The sequence below is a fragment of the Dysidea avara genome, chromosome 12 (assembly GCF_963678975.1).
Source record: "Dysidea avara chromosome 12, odDysAvar1.4, whole genome shotgun sequence".
Lineage (NCBI taxonomy): Eukaryota > Metazoa > Porifera > Demospongiae > Dictyoceratida > Dysideidae > Dysidea > Dysidea avara.
In genome coordinates, this window is record NC_089283.1 from 969,135 (window position 1) to 977,682 (window position 8,548).

The window sequence follows — 8,548 nt, forward strand, 5'->3', positions numbered from 1 at the left end:
TCAATGGCGGATCCACGATGGGGCATTTGGGGCAAATGCCCCCCCCCACCTTGTCACACAGTGGAGGAGCCATATTTCTGAATAAAATACTAAACTTTATATATGCCAGGGCAAGATCAGCTTATAAAACTCACGAAAATATGCACATTTTACTAGCATTTATTACGAATTCACCTGAAACTAAAGCAAACTGAAGTCAACCTAGTTATTGTTACTTCAAGGGCCTGATCTCGAAGTACGTGACTATAATAGTTCAGACAATCCGCCACGCGGTTCACTCTAATTAAAGCACTTAAAACTCATACAACAGTATTCTAATTATTTCTAGAGTCTATAATTATAATTGTTACTTATCAGTGTTTATTATAGTGTTACTGCTGTTACATCACTCCCTCCTCATCTTGAAGATCGTCCCGAGCTTGCTGGTATCTCTTAGGAACAGTTATTTTCCTCCTCAATGAGTAAGGGCATTCATTGGAGCTGATCCTCTGTCTTGCTGTGTTCAGCCCAGTAGCCTCAGTTACTCGCGTTTCTCTTTTGTGCACCAGTTCTTGGCCATTGTCGGCTTCCTCATTGTCAGCATCTTCTATTGGTTTGTCATCTGCATTATCAACTCTGCTACCATTGGTGACTGGAATTTTCACACTGCAACCATGATCCTCTTTTCTCAGTCGCTCTACCCACTGTGGAACTTTCCCATCACTATACCTCTTAGGTCCATACCAGTAGTACCCAGCTACCAATTCAGGGGGGCATCTAGTTACTCGTTGTTGGTGCACTTGAATTTGACCCTCTTGAGGGAAATAAACCTTTGATGCAGTCACATCTGGGTCCTTTCTGGACAGGATACGGTATGGTCCATGCCAGGGATTTGACAGCTTGCGGTTCTGTCCTGTTTCTTCAGCCGGGAACCTGATGAAGACCCAATCCCCCACACGATAATCAACTTGTTTCGTCTTCCGATCATACACTTCCTTGTAGCGCTTCTGTGCCTTCTCTATTGACTCAGCAGCCAACTGACGTGCTGAAGAAAGTGATAGCATTACCTCCTCTCGGTAGTGCTCAATGGTGTTCGGGACTAGCTGGGAGGGGTCCAGAAATGCTGCCTGTGTAGGTGTCCTTAGGTCCCAACCGAATAGCAGAAAAGACGGTTTTTCCCCCGTACTCTCATGGGGTGTGTTTCGGTAGGCCCACAATACACTGGGTAGGTATTGATCCCATTGGTTTCCAAATCTGGAGGCATGTTTCCTCAGCATAGCCTTTAGCGTCCGGTTGAATCTCTCAACCATCCCATCACATTCTGGGTGGTATGCTGTGGTGTTTAATTTAGTAGTGCCCATTAATTCACAAAGATCCCTCATCAGGTGTGACAGCAAATTAGTTCCTCTGTCTGTGAGTAGAGCTTCGGGAACCCCATAAAAAGGAATGACCTCATTCACCAAGATGCGGGCAATAGATTCTGCTTTCTGGTCAGACATAGGATAAGCCAGTGGCCATTTGGTGAGGTAGTCTTGCAATACCAGCACATACCTGTTGCCCTTCTGGGTCTTCGGAAGTTCCATCAAGTCTGCTCCCACAATTTGAAATGGCCTACTTACCGGTATTGGGTGTAAAGGTGGTTTGTAATGTCTCCCTGCTCCTGTAGCGATGGTACACTCCGGACAGCTCTCCACATACTTCAAGGTATCAACATACATACTCTCCCACCACCAGTATTTAGCTAGGGTACTAAAGGTACGCTTACCCGAAAAGTGGCCACTCATCATCCCTCGGTGTGCCTCGCCAAGAATCCTTTCTCTCAGATGCTTGGGTACAACAACTCTCCTCTGGTAGCCCCGTTTAGGATCAACATAGTACAACACATTGTCTATAATAACAAACAGGGATTGTTGTGCTGCTATCTTCTTAGCTCGCTTAGGATCAGTTGGCAGCTCCTCTGTCTCCAGAAAACAAATCACTTCTGTAACCTGAGTATCCTTCCTCTGCTCCTCCCCAAAAGACACACGAGTGCTGGTTACTGGGTCGAGTTGCAACAGAGTGTCAATGGTGGTCGTTGGCTCACTCCTTACTTCTGCTACTTGTACTTCACACTCACCAATACCTTCCCTTGGTGCGGGGGAGCATGGATTCCGTGATAAAGCATCAGCATTGGTGTTTGCCTTCCCCGGACGGTAGATGATGTTTACCTCCTTGATTCCAGATCCGTACACTCTGGACCACCACCGTGCATGCTTCCCTGACGGTGTGGGTGTATTAAGAATAGCTTGAACAGCAGAATGATCAGTATAAATGGTCACCTGGTGCCCATACAAATAAGAATGGAAATGAGTGATGGACCACACTACTGCAAGCGTCTCTAGTTCTGTGATGCCATAGTTTCTTTCTGCAGCAGTCAGTGATCTACTTGCAAAGGCTACGGGGTGATACTGTCCATCACTCTGAACCTGAGAGAGGATAGCACCTATTCCTCTAATGCTGGCATCAGTCTCCAGAACAAATGGGGTGTCGAACGACGGGTAACACAGTACTGGTGTCGTTGTCATACATTGTTTCAATCTGTCAAATGCGCCTTGACACTCTGCTGTCCATTTAAATTCCACATTGTTCCTGGTGAGGGCCGTCAAGGGTTGAGCTAGAGCTGCAAAATTCTTTATAAACCGTCGATAGTATGAACTCAGGCCCAAGAACTGTCTGATTTCCTTCACATTCTGTGGCTGTCGGTATTCCTTGACAGCCTCTACTATTCTTGGGTTAGTCTTGAGTCCCTCAGGAGTAAGGACATGGCCCAGGAACTCTACCTCCTCTCTCACGAAACTACACTTGCTAGGTTTAAGCTTCAGGCCTGCTTGTTGTATTCTTTGAATCACCAGCTGAAGATGTTCTAGGTGCTCTGGAAGTGTTCGGGAGTACACCAGTACATCATCAATGTACACTGAGACAAACCGGTTTCCATCTACTGGGTTTAGGCCCATTAACACACTCTGCATTAGTCTCTGGAAGACTGCAGGAGCGTTGGTCAGCCCAAAAGGCATCACCCTAAACTGGAACAGTCCATGTGGCGTGACGAATGCAGTTTTCTCCCGTGAGCTGGGGGCAACTCTGATCTGCCAGTAACCACTAGCCAGGTCAAGTGTTGTGAAATACTTAGATTGCCCAATCTGGTCCAGTAGGTCGTCTACCCGGGGCAGTGGGAAAGTATCCTTCCTAGTGACTTTATTGAGCTCCCTGTAGTCCACACAGAACCTCAAGCTCCCATCTTTCTTCCTTACCATCACTACTGGACTGGACCAAGGACTGTTCGATGGTTCTATGACCCCAGCTTCCTGCATGCTACTTAACTGTCTTGCTACTTCTTGTCGCACTGCAAACGGCATACGGCGAGCAGCAACCCTTCGAGGTGCCTCGTTCCCAGTGTGTATCTCCATTTCAACAAGATCAGTTTCGCCCCTTTCTTCTGTCTCCAGGCAGAACATCATGTGATGGCTGGTGATGAGGTTCAATAAGTCTTGTGCTTGCTTATGGTCCAATAGGTTAGGTTTGCCTATAATCTCTTGAAGCTTTTCCTTACGCTCACTGGTTGATCCAATGTTTCGAATGGTAGGATCATGGTTCAGTTCCTCTTTCAGAGAGTCATTTATAACAGTGTCATGGGGAGTCTGCTCGCTTCCTCCAACAATATCCACTTCTGCTGCCTCTCCAATTACTGTACCTGCATTCACACAGCTTGAGCAGCCAGTCGAATTGGAGAGGATTACATGGGCTAGGCCTTCTCTCGTGGGTTGCACTAGTGTATTTTCAACCTGCAGCCCTGTCACAGCCTCAAGGTCACCATCTGGTTCCACCAACAATGTCCCCTCATTCTTATCAATCCTCACCTGCACAGCGATACTCTGGTGGGGCAAGAAATGGACAGTTTGTACCATGTTCACGTGTACTGTTTTAACTCGGTCTGTACCCTTGTCATCACCAACCTGACCACTTCCCTTATGGGAGTGCACATCCTTATGGTATGTCACAATGCCCAGCTGTCTACACACGCCTTCTGAAAGTAGCAATTCATCGGGAGCATCCATCTTGATGTACACTGGAGTCTGCATCGTCTTATCCCCAAATGCAACATCTAGGTCCATCCGACCATCAAGCTGGAAGGGTTGGCGACTGTATGTGCAGGGCGTCTTGTCTGCTGGTTTGAAGTCTTTCTTCCGCAACCTAGCCACACTTGCTACTTTCCTGAAAAGCTTACAACCCATGATGGTTATATCTGCAGCTGAGTCTACAATGCCATAGGCTGGTACACCTTGAATTTCTACCTTAACACTTCGGGCTTCGCTTCCCCGGTCAGCAATTCGAACTTGGTAGACGGAGTCATCTTCAGGATCTGAGAGAAGAAGGTCGATTGGGTTCACCGCATCATTCCCCGAATAGCTGTTCTGAGTTGTCACCTGCTTCATTGCTAACGGCACAAAGGTCTTCTGAGTCTTGCCTGCACTCTCTGTCCTGGGAGCCTTACATTGGTGAGCCAGGTGGCTGGCACTATTGCAAATATAGCATCTCTTCTGGATAAAACCACGATTACTAGTAGTGTCCCTTATAGGACTGCCAGTATCAGCATTCTTCCCTTGAGGCGCAACTGGGGGAGTACGCATGGATTTCTCTGTCCTTCTAAAAGAGCTGTCCCCATTATAGTCACCTTTGCTGTCCCACAGGTATTGCTGTCTCTTGTTCAATTCGTGCAACCGCCGTTCCTCATTTTTGGCTGCAACACACAGTTCTTTGTACTCCCGAGCTCCTGAGACTGCAGGGGCCTTCATCAGGTTGTACCGGAGTCCTTCTTGCAGTTGGGCATAGAGGAGGGCATGTCGAGTCTCTTCAGTCATTGGGTCTCTCCCATAGGCCCTTCTGAATGTTCTTTCAAGTCTTGATATGTACTCTGACACTGTTTCCTGTGCACCTTGAGATGCATGCCTAAAATCCTGAGCTGCTAAGGCTTTGCTGCCAACTTCCAGTCTGCTCCTCATTGCACTCTTAGCCCTGTCAAAAGTTGACTTTTCGTCAGATGTGAGCAGCGAGAATTCCTGCCTAGCCTTGCCCCTAAGGTGGCCGGCCAGCTGTAGCAGTCGTTCTGCGTCATTCCAACAGTTCCAATCAGCCGCCCTCTCAAAAGTGGGTAACCACTCATCCCACTGCTCATCCAGTCCCTCCGCACTAAATGAGTCAACGGGTGGAGCTTTTCCCCGGCGGTGGGCTAACGAGGTTACATTGGTTCCTTCCAATCTTTGCTCCATATCCATGGGGGCTGGCAGTGAGTTATGAGTGCTGGGTACGGGTGAGCTTGAGGATAAGGTGGAATTGAGGAGGCGTGCTTTCAGCCTTTCAATCTCCAGGTCCTTCTCATCTATTAGATCTTCGTGAGAAAGTTGCATATTGCATTTTTCACGCCAAATCCTCTTAAACTTCTTTTTCTCCTTCTCTAATGTAGCCTTCACTTCAATTAACTCACCCTCTACTTGCTGACCCCTCGCCTTAACGGCATCTAATTCTCGCTGGGTTTCACGTAACCTCTCCAGCGTTTCTAAAAGCTCAAGTTCACGTGCCTGAAGAGCATTCTTTAGCTCATCTACATTGTTTTCCGTATCATGCGGTGCACCGCGTACCTCGTTCGGGGCCCCGACATTACTGGCGTCAACCGGTTGACTCACGTGAGCATGACGCTCGCGTGGCTTCGCAACACAAATTATACCATTCTCATCGATTAAAAATATGGTTTGGGCCTCACTTGAGCCCTGCAAGACGACCTGAGCGTTCTTCGGCTCCTTCTCCATCTCCAATAACTTTCCTTCAATAAGTTGCCTTGTCACTGCAGACGTTCCAGTAGTCGGCAATCCTAGTGATTTAGCAATCAACTGTAGTTGCTCCACTTTCACCCGCTTCGAATTAAGAGGGTAGGTAGGGCCCTCGGGCACCCAGTCAGAGTCACTATTCTCCTGCTCCGATGTAGCATCCCGTCCCTGAGACTCACAATCATCCTTGGTTCCTGGCATCTCCACCGATGCGTTCTCCGACATCTCGGAATTGACGATCGATCCTGTGTCCATCTCGGTAGGACCTCCACTGTTACTTCAAGGGCCTGATCTCGAAGTACGTGACTATAATAGTTCAGACAATCCGCCACGCGGTTCACTCTAATTAAAGCACTTAAAACTCAGGCACACGTGATACAACAGTATTCTAATTATTTCTAGAGTCTATAATTATAATTGTTACTTATCAGTGTTTATTATAGTGTTACTGCTGTTACATTATGAAACTGTCACCCAGCACCTTCATACGACTAAGCGCCTCTAAAAATAATTATCGTATTGTTTAATATTATTTATTTAATTTATTATTATTATTATTATTTTTTAAAGACATTCAGAGCCTTTTAAACTGCTTTAAAGACTTCACAGCCATCTGCAAAGGCCAAAATGACAAAAATCAGCAGTGAGATACTACTAAGAGGTGTATTATTTGCTGCTTAAAAAATGCAGCAACTAGCAAGAGGATCTGGCTCTCCCTAACCACCTACAACTTGCCTGTTTATGCCCCTCCCCCTGCCAGATCCTGGATCCGCCCCTGATAGTATAGGCGCTTACGCGCCTCTACTATCTATGGTACAAGTGGGGTAACTGCATGGGTTAAGAGACAGATCCAGCGAAAGTGATACACCCAGACCCAGATGGTCATGAGGAAAAGTTCCTTAGCTAGTGTTAAAATGTTCACTCAATTTTACAATGAAATATGAATGCCATTATTGCATCTGAATGGCCTTGTGATAATCAAGGGATTGGAAATGTAATAGGCCACTCCTCTGTTTCCCATCCACCACCTGCATCTTGTTGTCAGCTCTAAATACTATTTACTGGATTTGTGCCATACACTTGAATAGTACCACACTATACTTTTGTAATTACTCTTTACTAGTACTCTCACTAGGGGTGGTCACTACCAATAGTCCTGTAACAATCTGTGACCGGGATCAAGGTTTTGATCGATGAAAATATACCTTGATCACTTGATTTCAACTTTAAAAAAAAACAGCCTTGATAACTTAGTACATATTTTCGTAAATTCTCGTTTGGTTTACAAGCTAGCATAATCACCACTTTCTAGGGTGTCTTGATCATTTAACTCAGTGCTAATTTACCACTTGATCACTTGATTTTGATCCTGGTCACACATGGTTCTAGAGGACTATTGGTAGAGACTACCCCTTGTCTCATACCTTTAGTATTCATCTCCATCTTGATTTAAGGAAGGGATATTGTCCTGGTAAAACTTGAACAGCTGTCACATAATTGAAATTACAAATATTAGTTAGTAAATTGACCACGTAGCACGAGGCATGACATGTTTGTGCTGCAAGGACTTGAGTGAAAGAAAGGTCTTATATAGAAGAAATAAGTAACAACTTGTTGTGATTATTTTGTAAAACTATAGCTATAGTAGTGGCAGGTTTAATATATCCAGTGAGTTGGGGTCGCTACTCTAAATATGTAACTCATTACATATTACTTGTTACTTCTATGCAATGTAATATGCTACAGTTACATATTACTCACAGAAACAACCAGTTACACTCATTGCTCTAAGGGCTGTAACTAGTAATAATATTACATATTGTTCGTTACAAGTTAGTATTTCTAACAGCCTACAACTACTAGCGAGACACGTATTTCTCTGGTGTAATTCAGCTGTAAAACATGCTTAGTTGAAGCATCTTTTTTTGGGAGTGTCTATTTTACGGACCGGACCGGAAGTTCCTGGTTAGCAGGATGTAAGTGTTAATTAGCAGGCCTATTTTACGGATCAGACTGGTTGGATATGTATAGCTACGCGTTATAAAAACCATCGGACTGTTCAGCACACTACTTGAAGTGTTTAGTACAGCTGGCTCATGCACACACGCTTGCATTGAACTGATCAGACATTGGCTCCGACTGGATGGTTTGCTCTGTCGTGTGATAACTAGTCCACAGCAGCTAAGACTAATCAGCTGGCGTACGTCAGTAGCTTGCATGGCTAGACCTGGTTGCGTGATTAGCTATCTTGTGAATGGCACCTTACACCCTTATTTATATAAACAGCTTAGCTTGTTCAGAAGATGCTAACAGACTTCAGTTATATCGCAAAAATTAATACAGATCAACTTGTAATAGTTCATATTAAACAGCTAGAAAGCTTTTCATATAGAAATTAAACTCTAATAATGACTGGAGAAAACAGCTATTGGCCAGAAGCACAGTTTATACAATACCAAGGTACGCGTCTGTCCCAAGCATCTTCAGGAATTGGAGTAGTGCAGATGTTGCCATGGTACCACTTTTCACATTTTGAGCAACAGATCATATCTGGTTGGCTTGGAATGTCTGGCATTCTACAATCACAATAAACTCTGACTGCTTCACTGTTTCGGATTTTGAATGCTCTCCTTCTCTTTCCTTTGATAGGAAACATTGAAAAGTTTTGATTTTGAAGACACTCCACTAAATGTCCACGCATCAGTTGC

At 45.1% G+C, this 8,548-nt stretch overlaps 1 long non-coding RNA gene across 1 annotated transcript in view; it reads right to left on the minus strand.

The window, feature by feature from the left end:
* Positions 1 to 209, minus strand: part of LOC136241423 (uncharacterized) — a 59,925-nt gene extending 59,716 nt beyond the window's left edge. Inside the window, exon 1 of the long non-coding RNA XR_010694293.1 lies at positions 175 to 209. This is a non-coding gene — a long non-coding RNA (uncharacterized lncRNA). The remainder of the gene's footprint in view (positions 1 to 174) is intronic.
* Positions 210 to 8,548: the final 8,339 nt, after the last annotated feature.